The sequence below is a fragment of the Triturus cristatus genome, chromosome 3_2, assembly GCF_964204655.1.
Source record: "Triturus cristatus chromosome 3_2, aTriCri1.1, whole genome shotgun sequence".
In the NCBI taxonomy this organism is placed as follows: domain Eukaryota; kingdom Metazoa; phylum Chordata; class Amphibia; order Caudata; family Salamandridae; genus Triturus; species Triturus cristatus.
This window is the reverse complement of record NC_140584.1, coordinates 443,327,322-443,351,721: the sequence shown is the minus strand read 5'-3', so window position 1 is coordinate 443,351,721 and position 24,400 is coordinate 443,327,322. Positions and strand designations below refer to the sequence as shown.

The 24,400-nt window shown below is 39.0% G+C and overlaps 1 protein-coding gene across 1 annotated transcript in view; it reads right to left on the bottom strand.

Moving 5' to 3' along the window:
* Positions 1-23,679, bottom strand: part of LOC146857504 (3-galactosyl-N-acetylglucosaminide 4-alpha-L-fucosyltransferase FUT3-like) — a 391,106-nt gene extending 367,427 nt beyond the window's left edge. The window contains exons 1-2 of the mRNA XM_085646826.1: positions 23,622-23,679; positions 17,568-17,630 (exon numbers count right to left, since the gene is read on the bottom strand). The gene's annotated coding sequence lies outside the window, so the exon portion shown is untranslated. The remainder of the gene's footprint in view (positions 1-17,567; positions 17,631-23,621) is intronic.
* Between the last annotated feature and the right edge of the window lie 721 nt (positions 23,680-24,400).

The following is a 24,400-nucleotide window of genomic DNA, read 5'->3' as shown; positions in this document are numbered from 1 at the left end:
TAGCCTTGTAGTCCTTCATGAACTCCAGACCAGCTGCTAAGCAGATAGACACAATGGAGATTTAAAAACAGGATGAGATGTCCTTAAATGTACATATATAATGCTAATATTTACCTGTCAGAGCAGTGTTTTACCATATTTGCCTGTCTAATTTGCTAAAACACAACACGCATCCGAGTATAATTGCATGTTTATCAGTTAAATAAATGTGGAAATATAATATAAAAATATGGAAAAATACCAATAAAATGGCCCAAAAATAAATATGGATAAAAACAGACGGAAATAAAAAAAAGAATTCCATAAAACTGGGAGCCCTAAATATAATGAATGGAATATCTTTTAACCTGTTTGCAATACGAGAAGGAGAGCACATATTTAAAAGGACAATCACAAGTAAGCACACATAGGAAAACAGCGTAAAATGAATCCAATACCCCATATAATCATATAGGGCAGGTATGGCAAATTTTGCAGGAAGTCTCCATTTATTTATTTATATAATTTATAAAGCACACTGTCACCTAATAGATATCCTGGCGCTGAGAAGATTACAGGGGAGATAAAGGAGTGAGTGGTTCCTACAGTGTAAACAAGAATTAAGCTTGCTAAAGAAGACAGCGTTTAACACTATTTCACAGCTTTAGGGAAGAGCCAGGTTTTAAGTGCTTTTTTAAAAAGCAGCAAGTTGGAGAAAGATAAAGTTTTCTGGAAGTGTATTATATAATTGAACCTCTGCAATCATAAAGGCTCACCCCCCGATGTTTTGTTTATCTTATTTTGGCCATATAGGCCAGACTAGCTGATGAGGAGTATAGGTTGATACAGAGGGCTTGAACCTAATTCTTTGGCTCAATGGTAACCTTCTGGGTCTTTTTAGGGCTAATTTAGCCGCCACTGCTTAGACTATGTAGCCGATCAAGTAGGTACTTTGGGGATCCCAGCAACAAAGCATTACAACAATGAAGCCTGCTTAGGATGACACTACAGACTAGCAGGGCTCTAGATGATGGAGGTAGTAGCGAAAGAATCTTATGTAGTACTCCAAATAAATAGAAACAAGACCCAACAGTTTTGTTTATGTGAGATTCTCGACTCAATTTTTTGTCAAAGGTATCCAACAGATTTCTGACAGCATAAAACAGAAATAAACCTTGGCACTCCTATTCAAGTATATATCAATTCATAGAGTTATTCAAGTCTATCAATTCAAAGTCGTTATTGCCGTATCAGTTTAATATGAATATGTGCCAAAATTACAAGATTGAAAAAACATTAGTGATATAATCAGGATGATCAGCTTGGTGTGACAATCCTCCTTCCAAGCGTTGAACCGGCAGCTGACACGTGTTTCGTTTCATAGAAACTTTTTCAAGGCTGCAAATGATGCCATAAAAAAGATTTGACATTGTTTATATCCAACAGATATATATCAAGCTAACAACGGAAACAGGAAGCATGCATTTTGAGTTATAAAAGAAAAAAGAAAACATGGAGATAAAGGCATCTACCATGTTGATGTATTGTGTGAGTGTAACTAAAGCAAAAAAGAGAAAAGTGCAGATAGACCAGAAGTAACCCGTTGTGATAAATATAAAAATATATATAAAACGTGCTGTGCTTATAGCCCAAGACAAAGCTATTATATTTCACAAAAGATTATGTAAAAAACCCCAAACACAATTCTGTGGGTTTCGTTAGGATAGATACCTTCAATCGATATTTACCACGAATGACCACACAGTAGTGTATGTCCGTCCAAGTCTTGGCGTGGGAAATCGTTTGTCCCTATTGAATTTGTCGAGAAAAACTATAAAGAAAAAACAGAAAGTCTAAACTCGTTCTAGCTAAGGGTTAATTACATAGAGATTCTGTATCTATTAATAAGTGAAGTACTATTAAAGAATAATAAACATATCTAGGTATGTTTTTTTCTCTCTGTAATGCAGTAGTCCGCGTCACGTATTCATATGTGTAAAACCGCTTCTTATTTTTTGTATTTTTTCGTTTGTTATTCTTTCAACAATAATAGAGCAGAAATGGTATTCCAAATCAGTATATTCATTTGTTCTAGAAAAGGTTTTAACCTAGACATCTATGTGTCATAGGGAAAAATATAGGGCTTGAGCTGTACAATGATCACCCAGAACCCAATGCCACTTTGGCTGCATCTTAGACACCTATGTGTCATAGGGAAAAATATAGGGTTTGAGCTGTACAATGATCACCCAGAACCCAATGCCACTTTGGCTGCATCTTAGACAGTGGGCTTGGACTGAAGTCCAGGAATATACCAGCTCTACCTGCTGATAATCTTATTGACTCTTTCTATAACGCGGTTAGCCATGACTTACATGCCTTAGAGGATAAACTGACTATCAAGCCTTTCAAAGAAGTGTATAATTTGACCAAAGTGGAATCACAAGCATTGAGGAGTTTAGCTAACAACCAAGAAATTGTAATCAAAGAGGCGGACAAGGGGGATAATATAGTGATCATGCAACATGATGACTATATAAAAGAAATAGAAAGACAACTGAGTGACAACATGGCCTACAGCAGACTTAACCGAAACCCTCTAATAAACATTACAGACCACATTAGTTCCAGGCTGCAATATTGGAAACAACAGGGAATAATATCAGATATGGAATACAAGTACCTCTTTGTTCCTAAACCTCGTGCACCATGTATCTATATACTTCCCAAAATTCATAAGTCTGGCCCTTTTCCTTCGGGGAGACCCATTGTCTCCGGCATTGGATCTCCTAAAGAATGACTGTCTGAATACATCGACATGTATTTACAACTGATGGTTCAAAATTTGCTGAATAAATTGGAAGACATGGAGTGGACAAATGAATTATCATTTGCCACTTTTGATGTCTGTTCACGTTATACCAGCATTACTCAAGACTTGGGACTGAAAGCACTCAGAGAGATATTGTACCTGATAGATGCAACTCTGTTTGAACACACGGAGATGCTTTTAGAGTTCACATAAATAGTCCTGAACAACAATGTATTCCTACACCAAGGATCTTGGTATAAACAATCCAGGGGTGTGGATATGGGATCAAAATTCTCTCCATCGTACGCTAATTTGTTCATGGGGAGATTTGAGGCACAACATCTATTGCTTCTTGGACCGTCTGAACTGACAGGACTCATAGTATATTGGACTAGATACATAGATGACATCTTTCTCATTTGGGCGGGCAACAGAACTCAATTTGAAGACCTGACGAAGTATCTTAACAACAATGCCTACAACCTGAGGTGTACCTCGAAATTTCACAGATCAGAAATAGAGTTCTTGGACGTCAAGATCTATGCTAAGGACAATAAGATCATGTCCCGCCTATAAAGAAAGCCCACAGCCTGTAACTCTCTCTTACATGCTTCTAGTGGCCACCCTTCTGTGCAGATCAACTCGATCCCCTTTGAGGAAATGACTAGACTTAAGAGAAACTGCAGCGAGGAAAATGTATTTCGCCAAGAACTGACGAATCTTGAAATGCGCTTCCGAAGTCGAGGCTATTCTTCAGACATTTTAGACAAGTCCAAAAAGAGAATTCTGGAGAAGAGCAGACATTCTGTATTACACAGATCTAATGCTACACAAAAGCAAAAAAGAAAAAGAAGAGATAAGATTAGTCTGATTATCAATTACAACGCCAATAGCCAGCAGATTTTTAGAATCTTCAAAAAACATTGGCACCTACTGAATCTAGATAGCACAATGAGCAAGCTGATCACACAGAACCCCAGCATCGTATACTGAAGGGGCAGAACACTGAGGGATTCATTGTGTTCCAGTTACATACCCCCTAAACAAGTTCATCATCAACATCATCAAATCCACTTTATTCGATTACTTAAAATCAAAAAAGTATACAAAACATATAAAAACAATTTAAAAACATTAAAACGTTTCCATTATTAAAAATATTATATCACAGTCAACAATAATAAAAGCTAATTTAGTTCCTCCCGTGAGGCCACCTGTCGTTTCTTCATAGACCTAATTGATGCCACAAGAAAACTAGCAACACAAAACATGGTTACAGGAGATTCCATTAGTTGAAGAAACAATAAAGCAGGTTTAGTTTGAACAAAAGCTTTCTCTTTCAAAATAGGGAGAATGAACTTTTTCCTAGCTTTGTGGTAAAAAGGGCAAAAAAGCATAAAATGCGTGGTGTCTTGGGGAGAAAAATCATCACATTTACAAGGGGCCTCATCTTCCGGTCTAAACCAACCCTGTAAATCACTTAATACTAAGTGAATCTGGTTAAAACGAAATTTTGTCAATAGCCATCTGTGATAAGGATTCATAACTATAGACAAATAGGGATGCATGGTCAGAGACATAATAAGCAAGAAGTGAGCCCTTACAGTAGGTTTACTTAACTCCTGGGATTCACGCTCAACTTCGCAGTGCTTATTAAAATTTGTTTTAACCCATTTTAGGTCGGCTTTACTTAGACCTTCAGGATTGGTGAAAATCTCTGGCCGCCCAATTTTCTTAGTTGACATTTTAATATAGGACAGCCACTCGATTTCCTTCATATTGTCCAAATTGATACAGTCCTTCAGGATCCTATGATTCAACTTAAGATTCGGGTTTGTCCAAATTCTGATCCACAGCAGGATAGGCGCTATTTTTATAATATCTGAGATATAGCCTGTCCCTAACTCAAGATGGATCGAAAAGGTCGCAGTGGATTGAGGGAGGCCGAGAAGAGCACGTAAAAATGTATTTTCTTCTCTTTGTATGGGGTCAGATTTAATATGTCCCCATATTGCAGCCCCATATTTTGCAATTGAAACAGTTTTAGCCTGATGTATGGCTAAAATGGCTGCGTATGGTTTTCCTCCTAATCTTTTCGCGAAACCCAATATTGCAGCTGAAGAACTGTGGACAGCATTCACCTTAATAGAGAGTTGCGGGCCCCAACTACCTTTATCATCAAAAACAACTCCCAAATATGTGAACACTTTCACCCTCGAGATTACTTCACCGTTACAATGGAAGGTTTTAAGGTGCTTTTTCCCCTTACCCAATGACATAATGTGTGATTTGCCATTATTAACCACGAGGTCCATGGAATTCATAAAATCCCCAAAAGAATCCAGTAATCTTTGTAACCCAAGCGGTGTCCGGGCCAGTAAAACTGCATCATCCGCGTAGAGAAGTACAGGTATAGGAATACCTCCCATACGCGGGATATCAGGTGTGGCAGATAACAATTTTCCTTCCAAGGCATTTGTATACAATGTAAACAACATAGGTGCAAGAATACAACCTTGGCGCACTCCTCTGCCAGACTTAAAACTAGCTGTACATTTTCCCGCCTGAGTCATCCTTATAGAGGCACTCAAGTCTTTGTGTAAATCAGCCAGGAAGTACACAAGGGGCCTGTCAAGTCCCAAATCCAGTAACAAGGACCATAGCTTTGACCTGTTGACCAGGTCAAAAGCCGTAGACAGGTCCATGAAGCCTAGATGAATCGAGCCCTCTGTGGCTTTTGTATATTTAGAGACAATCAAATGTAAATTAAGGCATTGATCCTCTGTGCCCCGCCCCGCTCTAAATCCGTACTGGACGTCGGTTATTATATTTTTCTCAGATGTCCAGCTCGTCAGCCTACCTAAGATAACCTTCCCTAGGATTTTAATGGAAGAATCCAACAGGGATATGGGTCTGTAGCATCTGGGGTCTCCCCTTTGGCCCTTCTTAAACACGGGGATTATGATCGAACGGGACCATGACTCTGGGGGAGCAGTTACAGCCACAGTATTAAAAACATTCATCAAAATTTTTGCCCAGTACTCAGGGTTGGCTTTAAACAGGTCCGAGGGCACCCCATCTGGACCTGGCGCCTTGCGGCCAGCCGTTCCCTCAATCGCTTTTCTCACCTCCTCAATATTAAAAATAACAGGGGACAACGGAGGATTAGAAGTAGATACCTCAAAGGTATCCAGCTCAAGATTACTCCCATAGATTTTTTCAAAATGGCTTAACCAATCCTCTTCTGATATGTTAAGTTCTAAAACAGAATTCTGCGAGCCAGATAACAGAGGAGTATTAATGATTTTCCAGAATTTGGAGCTATCTTTCAGAGTAGCCTTATCCATCAAAGCAGCCCAGGCTTCTTGCTTAATTTCCCTTTTCCGCACCTGCACTGCTTGTGCATACTCTTTCCTTAGTTGAGTAACTAACCCTTTATTCCTGGGACTATCATTAAGAGCCTTTTTAAGTAATTTATGGGCTTTGGTACAGTTATGGTCAAACCAACCAAGTGCAGGATTATTTTTAACAGTTCGACCCTTAATAGTAAGTTCTTTTGCCACTTGGAGGCATATAGCTACAAATGATGATATGATATGACATGGCTATCGACGAAACCAGAATGTGTGCACATTGTAACGTGCCATTTTGCATGCCACAAATTGAAGAACTTTAAATACAATACCAACATCACTTATCAGATTCGTCAATTTATGAACTGTGATACGAAATACGTGGTCTACTGTCTACGGTGCATTTGTGGCCTAATATACATAGGCAGTACTATTCGCCCGCTAAAAGAAAGAATTCAAGAACATGTAAGGGCCATTAGGAAGAATGATTGCAGTTATCCTTTGGCGGATCACTTTAATACTGAACATCCCAACAGATCCCTGACTGGCTTGAGTTTCCATGGCATCACAAAAATTAAGACAGCTGCAAGGGGTAGGGATAGGATACTAATGATGAGAAAGGCTGAAGCACAATGGATCCTACGCCTCCGTGCGGTGGAGAGAGGTATCAATATTGACAAGGAGCTGTTTGTCTTCCTCAAATAATAGATGGTCATCTTTGTCGAGATAGCCATTTGCCTGCTTGTAATACATATGCAAAAAGAAGATGAGAACGTTATCTGCAAATGTAGGCAAAGCAGTCAACAAAATGTATGATTTCAATGCCTGACATGTTTAAACTTAAACTGATTTGAGTATTGTAAAAGACATTACAATATGAATTCAAGGTGCATATGATCTTGATGTGTTTCTTAAATTCTGTGTGGCATTAAGGATGAATATTTCTAAATGAATTAAAAATTTGTACAATATGGGAATATATGTGCAAGAAGCATATGATTACGATGCAACTGTTACATATTGAGTGACAATGCAATGGCTCTTATTTAACTCTAAATCACTCTTAATGTGTTAACATTAGGCCTGGGCTAAAATTCCGTTCCGCTCGCGGAAATTGCGATAATTTGACATTTTCGCGTTCCGCGCAGAGCGCGAAAATGTAAAAATGTCCGCAATCCGCATTTTACGGGACATTTTTTGCTTGCTCGCGCTGTACAATAATACATTCTCGCGTGCGCGCGATCGCCTTACCTGAATCCCCGCGTTCGGCGACAAGTTTTCCCGATCCGGACGCGTTCTCCACGAGATGTTGGATTGTTGGTAGCAATTTGCGCTGTCTCGCGACAGTTTGCGCCCTCAGTAACGTCATTCGTCTCGCGATCACGTCTTTCTTCTTGCGATCATGCACCGCGAGACAAGTGAAAACAAGATGACCGCGCCAGCGAGCAACCGCATGGGTAAGTTGGCGAGCCGCGACCATGCAAAAAATACCGCAAACGAGCGGGAAAAAAACTTCCGCATCTTCGCGATATTTCCGCGTGTTTGCGGAGATTTTTAACATTTTCTCTAAAATTTGCGAAAGTAAATTTCGCAAATTCCGCCCACCCCTAATTAACATTGACTAAGAATATAGAAAAAAACTCCTTTTTTATTTTTGTGCATAACATTTCGTAAAATGCTTGGTTCCAGAATTTGAATGAAGTGAATTTACTTCTATATACTGCTTCACAGGAGACCACGACATTGAACATGCACCTACTAACTTTCTTTCGAACCTACATCACTCGACAATGGCTTCCACAAGCATGCACTTACTAACTTTCTTTTAAACCTACACCACACGACAATGGCCGCCATAGGCTTCATTGTAATAGTGAGGGTATATTTACCGTAGTCCCTTTTCTATCAAAACGACTAGATAGTGACTAAGACATCACGTGACCAGACATAAGACGTGGCGCCTACGCGGTTGCTTTAAAGCAAGTACCTGTAAACAATGCCGGCGCTGTAGATCTATTTCGGGAACTACTGCACCGTGAGGGAGCCTCAAGGACATAAGGTGAGTTTGAAGGCTAGCTTACTAATGCTATGGACGTGGGACCGACCTTACTCAAAAAATACCGCAAGATTGAGGTTTTCTATGAGAATGTTAAGAGTGGTTCTCTTTGCTCCTTCCCCTTTCCTTTGGCATTACCAAGCCGAACAATCGCTCACGGGGTATGCATTTATAAGATGGCCCCCTTTTCAATAAACAATGAGAAATCGATATTTAAATGCCACACTGCAGCTCGAGGGCTTTATGATCTTTGTCCCATTAACAGCAAAAACACTGCACCGTACCTTGGGGTCTTCACAATCCCTGTTACTCTTTACTACTACAAGTACCCTTATTATGACAAACCTTAATTTGTAAGGAGGAGTAAGATCCCGGCTCTTTGCTACTTCCATATGAGCCTGGGAAGACAAGATATTTCGCATGGATAGAATATTTCCCCCTTTTTTTAAGAACATCACAAATGAAATAATTATAATAGAATGGGTTGAACTATATTTTAACAAAATGCTGTATTATTGGTTGGTGCAAGTGTTTATTAACACTCTTCTGTCTTTCTCTTTTTATGTTTTTTTAGGGGCATATCATAGCCCATGACTCTGTGACTACACAAAATGAAGTCTCTCTTGCCTACATTTTTGCCATTTTCCTTGATCTATAACTTGTTTCTCTCAACGCAAGAGGTCTTTTAAAATATATACTGCTTTTTAGCTTGTTTCAAGAAAATAACAAGCTAGGTTTTTAACAATAAACAAAGCAGCCCAAGTGGTATTGGGCTCTGGGTGATCATTGTACAGCTCAAACCAGAATTGTCCCTATATTTTTCCCTATGACACATAGGTGTCTAGGTTAAAACCTTTTCTAGAACAAATGAATATACTGATTTGGATACCATTTCTGCTCTATTATTGTAGAAAGAATAACAAGCGAAAACATACAAAAAATAAGAAGCGGTTTTACACATATGAATACGTGACGTGGTCTACTGCACTACAGAGAGAAAAAAACATACCTAGGTATGTTTACTATTCTTTAATAGTGCTTCACTTATTAATAGATAAAGAATCTCTATGTATTTAACCCTTAGCTAGAACGATTTTAGACTTTCTGTTTTTTCTTTATAGTTTTTCTCGACAAATTGAATAGGGACAAACGATTTCCCACGCCAAGACTTGGACGGACATACACTACTGTGTGGTCATTCGTGCTAAATATCGATTGAAGGTATCTATCCTAACGAAACCCACAGAATTGTGTTTGTTTTTTTTTACACAATCTTTTGTGAAATATAATAGCTTTGTCTTGGGCTATGAGCACTGCACGTTTTATATATATTTTTATATTTATCACAACGGGTTACTTCTGGTCTATCTGCACTTTTCTCTTTTTTGCTTTAGTTACACTCACATAATACATCAACATGGTAGATGCCTTGATCTCCATGTTTTCTTTTTTCTTTTATAACTCAAAATGCGTGCTTCCTGTTTCCATTGTTAGCTTGATATATATCTGTTGGATATAAATAATGTAAAATCTTTTTTATGGCATCATTTGCAGCCTTGAAAAAGTTTCTATGAAACGAAACACGTGTCTGCTGCCGGTTCAACGCTTGGAAGGAGGATTGACACACCAAGCTGATCATCCTGATTATATTACTAATGTTTTTTCAATCTTGTAATTTTGGCACATATTCATTTTAAACTGATACGGCAAGAACGACTTTGATGTCCTGCTGGTACTTTGAATTGATAGACCTGAAAAACTCTATGAATTGATATAGGAGTGCCAAGGTTTATTTCTGTTTTATGCTCTCACTAGGTCCAATTGGGCTTCTGGGGTGCAGTCCTTATAACCTCGAGGGGCACCAAGACTCACATGCTGATATTGTATGCACAAGGGGAATGGATGTGCTACCAATCGTTCCACCACTGTCGTTTGTAAATATTGTCAGATTTCTGACAGCCTCTGAAGGAACAGGAGTCTTGTCTGACGAAACTGGCCAGAGGTTCGGGGGACTTAGTTGCTAAGCAGCAAAGGACTTCAGTCTTGTTGCCATTAATCTTCAAGGAGCTCAATTTTAGCCAGCTGATGATGTCATTCATACACTCACGGATGGCGTTGACTGGCGTCCTATGATTTGCTTTGAATGATAGGATAAGTTGAGTGTCATCAGCATAATTGACTAGGCTGATGGAAATTTACTGTAAAGGACAAGCTAATTGATAAGGTCTCTAATTTTAATTACCTGGGGAACGTTTTTAATTATAAATTGAACTGGGACCCCCTTATTAAATCTAGGGTGCTGAATACTAACCGTGCTGTGGAAGGCCTTTTCCGCTTCGCATGCAAGTCAGGCCACAAACCTGTAGATGAAATGATCATTTTATACAAAGCAAAATGCTTGTCAATTGCTACCTACGGGGCTGGAGTACGGGGAGTTCACAAAAGCACTCAACTGCAAATACTAGAAAATAAGTTTTTAAAAAGATGATTGATTCTCCCAAAAAGCGCCTCCACAGCATTCTGCCATTTTGAGGTAGGGATTGGTTTTATTGTAGATCTGATCAACATTGCCCCGTTGAATCTTTGGGTCAAAGTCTGGCAGTCAGAAGACTTAAAGCTTAGAAGGGCGATTATAAGGATTGTATGGTCCTGGATAATGCCAAGGCCATCCCCTGGCTTTGCTATGTGAAAGGAACATTTAACAAAATAGGCCTAGGACACTATTACGATAATCCCTCCATCATCAACATAAATATGAAACCGATCATAAAAAACGCATATTTTGTTGAGCTTGATAATCACAACCAGCATCCAGGGCTGCACCTCCACATAGATCAGCGCCTTTCACAACAACAATAATTTTACTTGTCTTTTACCACAAACTCACACTATAGATTTTTATTGACTAGGATTCGGCTTTGCACATTCCACTTTTTGGTGGCCTTCCCCAAACAGGCCGGTTGGTGCAATAACCTTACTCCTTTCCCTTGTGATAGTTCAGCACTTTACAAAGAGCCAAGGACACGGTTCCTTATCCCATTTTTAGGAAAAGCTCGCCCCCGCAATTACCAGGAGGGTTTCAACCGCCTATGTTCGTTGTTCTCTGATGTTATTTGCTCTGCAGTATTACATTTTATCAGAATTGCACTTTTAATAAGGAAACGGTATGAATTGTAAATGAAATGGCTGTTTGACCTTTTTAGCAACTTGACTTTTATAACTTTTATAATAAGAAAACATTTTGGAGCTTTTGAGTCAAATGACATATTGTTGAACAAATCTAACATGTACATTTTATTCATTTTGTATGTATCTATGTATGTATGTTTATACTTTTATGGTCAATCTTTTGAACCGTATAAAGTTATTCTTGACTTGACTAGGCTGATGTTTTGTGACTTAAGTGAAATCAAACAGCTTAAATATATATTAAAGAGAATTGGGCTAATTTGACGAACTTTGCGGGACGCCATGTTGAACAATCCTAAACTCAGAGCGCAATGGTAATGACACCGCAAAGTGTCTATCGGACAAGAAAAAATGAAGCCACTTCGCTTCCGTGCCCGTGCCCTCAACCAAGGTTAATTTACCTAACAGCATATTGTGGTTTATGGTATAGAACGTGGCAGACAGACGTAATAAGATTAGTACCCTTGATTGATAGTTGTCTACTTTAATTCTAAGGTCGTCGATAGTGGACAGCAAAGCTCTTTCAGCCCCATGGCAAAGATATTTCCTCCCATGGCTTGGGCGAAAGCCGAAATGCTCCTCTTCCAAAATTTGGTTGATTTCTAAAAACTGAGCTAATGTTTTGCTAACAAAACGCTCTAGAATCTTTACAGGATACGGTAGAAGAGAAATTGGTCAGTAGTCACTTAAGATTGTAGGGTTCAGCATTGACATTTGTAATAAAGGTGACACAATTTCCCTTTTCCAAATTGCTGGAACTTCGCCAGTTTGCAAAGATTGGCAACAAATTTGCAAGAGCCGTGGGTAAAGTTCCCCTGCCTGTTCCTTTCAAACCCTGTGGGGTAAAGGATCCAGGGGTGAGCCGGAGGAAATAGACAATGCAATATTTAGAAATCATCCTCTGTTAAATGCTTAAAGTGAACTAGTACACTTATTTGCTCCTTAGCACTGATTCCAGTCAAAACCTTTTCGAAAGAGACGTGTTAATGCCTTTGATGATTTTCTATTTCTCCTCTAAAAACCCGGCCAGATTGTCACATAAACCTATGTCGCGGGTATAGGATGTTTCACACTTTCTTTGCTCTGTTGGGTGCAGCAAAGATAGCGGTAGAAAAAAAGTTCTGCTTTAGCAATTTCAATCTTATACTTTGCCAGAGTCTTTTTAAGATTTGTATGTCCTCTGCATTGTAGGACTTGCGCCATTTTCTATCAGTCTTTTTTGTAGATCATTTTTTGAACGTTAAGCGAAGCGTTAAGCGAAGCGTTATACCAAGAGGCTGAATGTCTCAATTGGGTTTTCAGTACTTTAATAGGAATAAATCGGTTAACAGTACTTGTGATACTATTTTCCAACTCCAGATCATTTTCTTACACCGGTCTCTTCAAGTCAATAGAAGTGCAAGATTAAAACAATGGTCACGCCCCAGAATTTTACAAAGTTTGTTTCACGCCCTACAGAGACGTCTACTCTCCGGATTGATCTTTTGCGAAACTGATTCTCTACCTGGAAGGGAGAAAGTCCAATATACAATCAGCATCATGATTCAAAACGTGTTAATGTGTAGAGTTATAGCGTAACACTCAGACAACAAATGTATCTACAATATGTGTATTATCATGTATTATCATGTCCTCATGAAACAAATGATGCACATATATGTAGATGTTAGTCATCTATACACCTTAGCTTAATAGGACAGATGTGTATGTGTCTTTGTGAAATATTACATACCACCATGGTCACATGTGAAGCACACATTTCTGTCTATACACAAAAACAGGGCATAGACACTAAACTGTCACATAATGCAGGCCAGCAAGCTAATTTGGTGTGTTTTGTGAAAGAGAGTACGAAATAATGCTTGATATTTACTAATATGGGCTAAATATCTGTTTTTCAGCTAGCTCTGGTGCCCTGGGTGCAACTTACGCCCACAGTAGCCACCCATACAAAATAGTGCAAGGGTGCCTTCGTTATAGGCATGTTTGTGTGTGTGCAGAAATGTGTCATACCATTTCAACTGCCTCAAGTATCACATACACAGAGTTATATTTTATAATAAAATTGGAACACCTATATAGGTGTCACACGTTAACAATGGTGCAACCTTGCCTGTGTTGCTAATAACAAAAATACAGGTTGGCGACCCTAGAATTATGATGGTAGGCTATTTTCACATATGAAAATGGAGGAATCCTGGGCTCTCTATCGCAAAGCAAAGTACTTCAAGGTCAATAACTATGCATCATTATGTACAACTAGTCCAAATGTTGTGTACAATATCCAATCTGTTCATATCTTACAACACATTTAGAACATGAAGAGTATGTTGTGGGCAGCAATGCATGAAACCGCGAGGTTCCATATCTTTCCTAATTTAATTTATACATTGCATTGGTCATCACTCATCATAATGGTTTAGTGTGTTGTGAAGAATGGCAAAGCTGTGACATTTTGAACATTCTGTAAGGATGTGTTTAATGTGTAGAAATGTGTGTGTCCTGTAATGGTAAAAACTTAGTCCATAATAATTATGTGAAATCTTTGTCCTTCATATCTGAGTGCTACACAATATAGTATAAATACAAAGGCAAATAACACAGAAATACTTAACTAATGTCTTGTTTGTTTCACACCTGTTGAACTGCATGGAGATAGAATGGCTAGGCAATTAATTACCTTATATACTGCTGAGATTATACAGGTGTGGGTAATAATGTCAAGAGGCATGGAACACAACAGTGATGTGATTTAAATGCCTACGAGTTGATATGTAGACAGTGTTACTAAATGCTTTACATGTCTAAAATAAAAACTACATAGTGATGTATAATCATAACTTACATGTGTGTCTGAAAATGGTACGTTGTTGCACTTACATATACATATTGCTACATTAGCATATTAGCATATTAGCATATTAGGATGGTAAAGAATAGATCCTACAAATAGTGCTGACTTTGGATTATACAACAATCTGCCCATAGTGCTAAGTACTTTGTAACTTTCCAGTATGTGAGTATGAAAACAAATTGTGGGTCACAATTCAACTATGAACAATACCAAATACAAATTCAGTAGAATTCTGATATTAGCTACATATTTTGCAGAGGAACAGCCTACCTCTCCTGTACAATAGCCTCTCCATAATGATTAAGTTGACCTACCTGCTAACCCATGGATGAAGAAACAGTCAACCAACTCCTAGGCATTATGGGTTGTTCTTCTTCGAACTTGGCAAGGGAAGAAGACATTGTTGGGTCTCCAAGTTAACCAAAATGCTTCACATACAGCTGCTCAACATATGCCTTGAGAGTGGTTGGAGTACAGCAGCGTACGATGGAAGAAGTCAAGTTGGGGATGGATACATTATCAGGTACTATAGAAGGAGTTCTGTGTGATTTCAGCCCTAATAATGGGTTGGCAGAAGCAGTACACAACCATTCTTGGGTCTATGGGATTGATGTTTCCTTAGCTGACATGGCTGGAGCCACTCTACATCAAGCACTAGTGATGCTGTCACTGAGTAAGGAGCCATTAATTACTTCATCCAGTCCTTGCATCATGAACTAAAGGTCTTAGGAAATAGAATGGAAGCCAAGAGGAACTCTTTCACAGCAACAACGAGTGCCCTCAAGAGCAATGTCGTTGCTGTATTGCAAAACCAGCAAACCCTTGCCAGGGAATACCATGCAGCTTTCATGGCATTTTCTAATGTTTTTGCTAAAATGGGGCATACATCTTCAACCACTGATACGTGTGCATCTGAGCCACCCACAATTGCTCCACAGCCTCCAATTGTAATGCAACCACAACCTCAGGAGGCTGCACAATCATCAGAGGATGAAGATGTGGGGCCTGATTCACAAAGGTAAACTGAGACAAAAGTCTAACTTTACGACTTTCGGTATTCATAAAGGGCATTTACGAGTAGTCAAGTTCAACTTTTGTCTCAGTTTAACTTAAGTTTTGTCTCAGTTAGTCTTAAGTCCAAAACTTAAGTTAAACTGAGACAAAAGTCTAACTTTACTACTCGTAAATGCCTTTTGTGAATACCAAAAATTGTAAAGTTAGACTTTCGCCTCAGTTTACCATTGTGAATCGGGCCTGTAGTGTTCCCCAGTTTCAGATCCAGAATTGCAAGATGAACATTAGTGAGCACTTTTAGCCAGTTAATCACTTAGTCATGTGCTTGTCATTATGCCATGTTCTTTTCATTCACCTGCAGTCCTCCATTGGTTTGATGTAGTTTATTTTGTTCCTCTGTTCTGCTCATGAAGCATCCTTGTTCCCTAATGCTAACGTTCAGTAGGGCACTATTAAGTTATGTATATTGGATCATTTAAGTTTCCATTAGCTTTTTTTTGTTTGGCTTTCCTTCTAAAAAGAGCACTTATTTATAATTTCTGAAAACCTATCACGCATTCATGGAGCTATTTCCCAAATAAGACATGTTTCAGAAGGGGCAACTGTGTCGTGCCCAACAGTAGGAATCCAAATAAAATATAAATAACAGGAAAAGAGTTTTAGAATAGATTTTCTCTGTGCAACTGTACAGTTACATCTTCCACAAATTCATGATTTTAAACCTTTACAGAATGGATCCTTATTAGACTACCATGGTACCAATGATGCAGCCATATAAAACGTCATGTAGACGTGTCATATCAACATCTGAGAGGCTATAAGTAAGGATCATACAGACTACAACTTAGATGTGTAGTCATCACTTGTTATGCTAGTAAAACTGTTTGTTCTGCCTTTTGAGTCACATTGTGCAACCATGAGCTTCATTATTGCTACACATTATCTGCTACATAGACGTTGATGCTTGGACTGAGATTAATATTGTACACACACCTCTCTGTGTAGCTCTACAAGACATGTTAAACACCGCAGGTACCTGTCACCTATAAATCTCAAAAGAAGAATTACGTTTTGGTCTGGGAGCGAGAAGCAAATATATACAAAACCACATTTGTGTCAGAATTGCACAATGATTTTGTTACACATCACCAAACATGATCTAAGGGACAACCTTATCTACATACTAATTGCCAGATTGTATGAACACAGCTTGTATGTCAAATTAAAACTAAATGGCGACCCACCAGCAAAAACAATATAAGGATTTGTAAAGTAAACACAGGTGCAATGATTATCAGAGCTGGTCAAGGGACAAATTTGGAATCTTTTACGTGGTTTCCATGCTGGCAGGAGGATGAGTAAATATACATAAACAATTAAAAACACTGTAGGAGAAGGCGCCAACACTAATTCCAACTGTATTCTTTCCCTGTATTGTACACAGCTGAATGTTATGGCTAGCTAAGTGACCTGCATAAGGACAGGCCTAAGGGAAGTCATGTTTGGAAATGGCAAGGACAGTGGTTACATTTGTCATATATGCCCTTTTAACTTTGTGCACAATGATGACATGGCTGTCAAGCTGACATATTTGTTTCATTACTTTTGAGAAACATTTCCTTGTAGGTGGGTAATGTCAGGAAGCAACGCATTATGTGTAGTGTAAATCAGAGCCATGTGGGTTAGTGACCATTGAAATTGATGTATGAGTGCTATACAGTGTTGACCTTTAAGTGAGCCTTGTAAAGGACTGTCTTTGCCTTAGTATGGGACTGCACATACTTCCACCCATGAAGGTATGCATTATGTGGTTAGTGAGTGGTAGCTGTTCAGGGTCCTCACAATACGTAAACATCATCAACAATGTGCTGTGATGTTGCAGAATAAATGCATGTCTTGACTACACATGATCCTTTTCAACAGAGTAAGGGCGAATGCAGCACACCTACCAAGGCGAAAATGTATACAAAGCATGGCGGTGGGCAGGAGTTGGTCAGTTTGAGCAAATATGTAAAGATAGGACGTACACATAAAACTTGGAAGCATGCTACCACGGTGCCTGTGTTAGTGGTAGCCACACTCATGCCTCATTATTGCATGAAAATACATCCTTAGCAACCTGTTGATGGGGCTATGTGAAGTAATTTCCATGACAGAATATACACAAAGAAAAGCTTTTCGTAATGCACTCCACTTGTTTTAAATTATACACGTTTCAAATAGACATTAAAATCTGATGCCTATGCATGTGATGGACCCATCCACAAACTCATGTGCTATGAATCATCCATGTGAAGTACTGGAATATACCTTTGGCAGTTGAATCTGACAAACTCGCAATTTTTGCCTCATCGTGAAATGGTTGGTGTCCACCTGAAATATATAATAGTAGAAAGATGATAGATTTTTCTACACCCCATATTTAATAGAGGTTTGTAGATCATACAATACAGGAACAAATCAGATTCACAACATATCAGTATGTACTACACATTTCAAAACTACATTAGTGATATGACTATTTTACATAAATAGGGAGGCATTTGTATGACAAGCTGTACTCAATAATCCCCATCTCACATATCAGTCATATTTCTGATGTGTGATTACTCTTGGTGCTATCCAAGAGAATCCTCACCCCAATAGTTTCTGCGTCCATGTTAAACATGTGTGTCTGATGCTGTGGTAGTGACATGAATTACGTCATCAGTCAACAAGACATAAACCCAATTTTCATCCATTAATGTCATGATGATGCCACATGGTTTTTGCATGTTGCATCTCATGGCTTCAAAGCCGTTTTGCTCACAGATTTGAAGTGATGTATTTTAATCTATGTTGTTCCCTGAACAGCTGGTGAACAACACCAAGGGAGACGTGATCATTAAAATTAAATATTGTCTATTAGACTGTCAAATTTCTTTCGATATAAAAACACACTCTATCTCCAGAAGCACGGGACCAGCATGGGCAGTACATTTGCTCCTAGTATAGTCGGGCTATATGTCCACCACATGGAGGCACACACAGTTCTCAACCCAAATAACGCTTTCCAACGACACATGAGGGTATGGAAATGTTACATAGATGACGTTCTCGTCATCTGGAATGGCGATGAGGAAACGGCCAACAGGTTCATGACTTGGTTAAATCATCAGAATCGATTCCTCAAATTCACTAACACCATCTCCAATAAAGAACTTGTTTTTCTGGACCTCAACATCTTCCTGAAAGATGGTGGCCTGATAACTACCACACATTTCAAAGCAACGGCTAAGAACTGCCTTCTCCTTTAAGACAGCTTCCATCCCTGACACTTGCGGGATAATCTCCCCTAGGGTCAGTTTTTGAAGATTGAGGAGAAACTGTTCTGATGTGATGTAAAGGACTTCAAGACCCAAGTAGAAAACTGCGGAAGAAATTGGTGAAAAGGAACTATCCAACCAAGGTGGTGGGGAGCGCCTTGAAAGGCGCTAGAAACAACAATAGGGACGCCCTACTGGAACCCACAACACAGAAAGTCAAAGAAGATAGATAACAAGAATCTGCATAACAACTTTCAATACCTGTTCCAATTAAGTAACCAAAACAATAAACAGACACTGGTGTACATTCAGCTGTGGACACCTGAACTTCCCCAAACCTATATACTCTCACACGAAAGGGAAAAGTGTGCGAGACTTAGTGGTACATACAGGACCGCGAAAAGTGCGGTGTCAAACACTCTTCTTCCGCCACTGAAATGTCACCACCCCCGTGGTCAATGTAGCGTAGGCCATCTAACCAGAATGAGTAAGAACATTACCTTTAACAATGACACCGAGTGGGAACAACGTAGATTCACCACGTGCAATAGCAAGAATGTTATCTACCTGATCACCTGCCCGTGCGGTCGTCACTATATTGGGATGACCACACGCCCTGTGAAAGTACGCATCTGCGAACAAAGGAGCAAAGTGAATTGCAAGAAAGCCACAACTAAAATATCAACACACTACTTAGAAACCAACCACACGACACTAGACCTACAGTGGACAATAATGGAACAAATGGACTCAGAAATCACTCTGTTCGAAAAAGAACAGCGGCGGGCCTTCTGGATTGGCACACACACAAGGGGCCTTAATGACAATATTCCATGGGGGCAAATTAATTAGTCTATGTATGGTTTTCCATCTAGCAATTACTAGTCATACCACCACTAGTATGATTATTTATGAACAATAATTGGCTCCCTATGAGACCTATCCTCAGTGGGGAACAACCTTTACAACGCAACTTTTACAACGCACTACCTTTACAACGCATTTTTTACAACGCATAATCCATTACAACGCATGACATTACAACGCATGACACTACAACGCATTTTTAAAAACTACCTTTACAATGCATTCCATTACAACGCATACTACCATTACAACGCATACCATTACAACGCATAATATTACACTACACTATCCAACACTTACCCTACTGTTGCACCCCCTGGAGTTAGAATAGTAATTTTTACCCCTATACTATCCAACACTTACCCTACTGATGCACCCCCTGGAGTTAGAATAGTAATTTTTACCCCTATACTATCCAACACTTACCCTACTGTTGCACCCCCTGGAGTTAGAATAGTAATTTTTACCCCTATACTATCCAACACTTACCCTACTGTTGCACCCCCTGGAGTTAGAATAGTAATTTTTACCCCTATACTATCCAACACTTACCCTACTGTTGCACCCCCTGGAGTTAGAATAGTAATTTTTACCCCTATTCTATCCAACACTTACCCTACTGTTGCACCCCCTGGAGTTAGAATAGTAATTTTTACCCCTATACTATCCAACACTTACCCTACTGTTGCACCCCCTGGAGTTAGAATAGTAATTTTTACCCCTATACTATCCAACACTTACCCTACTGTTGCACCCCCTGGAGTTAGAATAGTAATTTTTACCCCTATACTATCCAACACTTACCCTACTGTTGCACCCCCTGGAGTTAGAATAGTAATTTTTACCCCTATACTATCCAACACTTACCCTACTGTTGCACCCCCTGGAGTTAGAAAAGTAACTTTTACCCCTATACTATCTAATACTTACCTTAAATGCAATTTAATATTATGCGTTGTAATGGTATGCGTTGTAAAGGTAGTATGCGTTGTAATGGAAATGCGTTGTAAAGGTAGTTTTTAAAAATGCGTTGTAGTGTCATGCGTTGTAATGTCATGCGTTGTAATGGATTATGCGTTGTAAAAAATGCGTTGTAAGTGCATGCGTTGTAAAAGTGTGCGTTGTAACGTCATACATCCATCCTCAGTAATAAAACACTGATCTTGTGTTACTTACATCAATGTTTTTGCAAAAGTTCGCCCCTCAATTTTGCCCACTTATTTTGATTAATATGCACTGATACATATGAATAACAACCAACCAGGGAGATCTGCCACATCGGGCCATTTTTTCCTGTAACAGCAGAGGTAAAACTGCGCAGCCCCATTTTTTCCAACATTAGGAAGGTTTTCCTTTCATGATCAAGAAATGGCTCAGCGTAGTACTCATTTTTAACATAGTACTGATCACAACCCTTTTCTTTGGTAATGAATGTTGCCTCATAATTTTTATTCTCATTTCAAACCTTTCAGGTCACACCTGACCAGTCTATATGCAACCGTGAACCCCAGTTTGTATCAACTAACCAACCAGGAAGTTGTGCCATATTAAGGCGGCCATTTTGTGAATCCCGCGTTCTAGTTTCATGGGCGAAGGTTTACCTTGAGCCCGGAAGTTAGTCATTCCAAGGTAGGCGGCCATCTTGGAGGTTAGCATTCTAGTGTTTAGATACACATGCATGCTGATTGCAGAACAAACCGGTTATATATACCGGTACTCTGCCACAGGCAGGTAGTGTCTTGGGCGAGAGAGATGCTTTGACGAAGTAAGTACGACATAGCCGATACCCCGGGCATCATATCCAGACATAGTACTATTCTACTCCCTATATGTATATATATATATATTTTTTAACTCTGACTGAATCCTTCCTCTATCCACAGTGTTTGACTACAAGCGCTCCTCCCCTCCCATTTTTTCCACAGGCAGGTAGTGTCTTGGGCGAGAGAGATGTTTTGACGAAGTAAGTACGACATAGCCGATACCCCGGGCATCATATCCAGACAAAGTACTATTCTACTCCCTATATGTATATATATATATTTTTTTTTAACTCTGACTGAATCCTTCCTCTATCCACAGTGTTTGACTACAAGCGCTCCTCCCCTCCCATGTAATTAGGTGTACGTTGCCTGTCAGATTTTATAAATTGCTGATAAACTGTCACATCTTGTTTTTTCTCTCCTGTATAGATGACTACTTGCACACAGCACTTATGCATTATAAAAGGGAACCGATATCTGCAAACTGAAAGTGCATTCAGAGTGTGTGTTCCTTGTTATATGTATTGTATTGTCTTGTACATCTTGAACATAACTTCAAAACGGCAGCACGATATAAACGTAAAAATTACAATGAACTATTGTGCATGGAGTGAAAAATATATCACCATTTAAACCTTTCACAAGTGTGGTGAAGGGGTGTTTCGAGTATATCAGAGTATATACTTCAATTATTAACTTTGTTCCTCTATCCTTCCAGATCGTTTTTAAAGAGAATAAAAAGTAGGTATTGGGAAAATGTATTTTTGACAAAGATGCATATTAGCTTTTGACATTGACTAGGCTTACCACACCGGGTAACAGTCAGAGTAGTAAAAGGGATCAACATCATAGGTCCTGAAAAGAAGCTTAGGGATAGGCTTCGAAACATGTAGACCTGTGAGGAAACTGCCCATTGTAGTACTTTTTCCTCCTTTTCCCCACTTTTAGTAATACCAGAAATAGGGAGTATTAAAGTTTAGTTTTCCATGAAGCCAGGTATTTTTTAACTCACTTATCTTCTGACACTTCCACTCTCACATCAAACACATTATTTCACTTCACTTGAAAGTGCTCCCACGTATCCCTAGGTCATAGCACGCCCCGTCCTGCAGCAGAGCAAGATGAACCCGATGATAAAGCATGCCACCAAGGGACCTTTTGGTGGGTGAGGGTTATTTTAAAACACATATTGTTTCTCCCATGCTAGAAACCGAATGGTTCTCTTGGGTTTAGTCACTGTTTGTAAGGATAGCACGTTTCTTTGAATTGGAGAGTGAAATTCATTTGAATTTTTTTCATACACATTATCTGCTACATGGGAAACATCGTTTACAACGCGGGGATTACATCGCGATGCCATCACATCACGGTTTTTACAACGCAAGTCGTTACAACGACTTGCGCTAGATGGCGCTCTAGGACAAGGAATAGTATAATTTACTATCCAACACCTTCCCTACTGTACGTAGACTGGAGTTGGAATAGTAAATTATACTACTCCTAAGTCCAGCGCCCTCCAACGCAATTCATTGTAACGACTTGCGTTTTCAAAACCGCGATGTAATGTACCGCGATGTAAATGTATGCGTTGTAACGTCATACATCCCTGCTACATAGACGTTGATGCTTGGACTGAGATTAATACTGTACACACACCATTCCTTGTAGCTCTACAAGATATGTTAAACACTGCAGGTACCTGTCAGCTATAAATCTCAAAAGAGGAATTACATTTTGGTCTGGGAGCGTGAAGCAAATATATACAAAACTACATGTGTGTCATAACTGCACAATGATTTTGTTACACATCACCAACCATGATCTAAGGGACAACTTTATCTACATACTAATTGTCACATTGTATGAACAGAGCTTAAATGTCAAATTATAACTAAATGGGGTCCCATCAGCAAAAACAATAAAAAGATTTGTAAACACAGGTGCAATGATTATCAGAGCTGGCCAAGGGACACATTTAGAATCTTTTTCATGGTTTCTTTGCTGGCAGGAGGATGAGTAAATATACATAAACAATCAAAAACACTGTAGGAGAAGGCGCCAACACTAATTCCGACTGTATTCTTTCCCATGATTGTAAGTCATATATACAGCTGAATGTTATGACTAGCTAAGATAGGACGTACACATAAAAATTTGAAGCATGCTACCATGGTGCCTGTGTTAGTGGTAGCCACACTCATGTCTTATTATTGCATGGAAATACATCCTTAGCAACCTGTTGATGTGGTCATGTGAAGTAATTTCCATGACAGAATATACACAAAGAAAAACCTTTCGTAATGCACTCCATTTGTTTTAAAATTATACACATTTCACATAGACATTAACATCTGATGCCTATGCATGTGATGGAACCATCCGCTAACTTATGTGCTATGAATCATCCTTTGTGAAGTACTGGCATATACCTTCGGCAGTTGAATTTGACAAACTCGGAATTTCTGCCTCATCGTGAAATGGTTGGTGTCCAGCCTGAAATATATAATAGTAGAAAGATGTTAGATTTTTCCACACCCCATATTTAATAGAGGTTTGTAGATCATACAAAACAGGAACAAATCAGATTCACAACATATCAGTATGTACTACACATTTCAAAACTACATTGGTGATATGACTATTTTACATAAATAGGGAGGCATTATAGGACAAGCTGTACTCAATAATCCCCATCTCACATATCAGTCATATTTCTGATGTGTGATTACTCTTGGTGCTATCCAAGAGAATCCTCACCCCAATAGTTTCTGCATCCATGTTAAACATATGTGTCTAATGTTGTGAGAGTGACGTGTATTACGGCATCAGTCAACAAGACATAAACCCAATTTATATCCATTTATGTCATGATGATCCCAGATGGTTTTTGCATGGTGCATCTCATGCTTACAAAGCCCTTTTGCTCACAGATTTGAAGTGATATGTTTTCAGCTATGTTGTTCCCTGAACAGCCGGTGGACAACGCCAATGGAGACGTGATCATTAAATTAAATATTGTCTATTAGACTGTCATCATTAAATATATATTATGTTTTTTGACATAATCTAGAGCACATTCTTATTAGACTTGTTATGATTGTAATCCTAAAATCTTGCACTATGTATGAAGGGAGACATACATTTTGCCAGGGAGAAAACAGAAGGATTTATGTAAAGATATCACATGATTTTTATTTTTGTGGGTGTA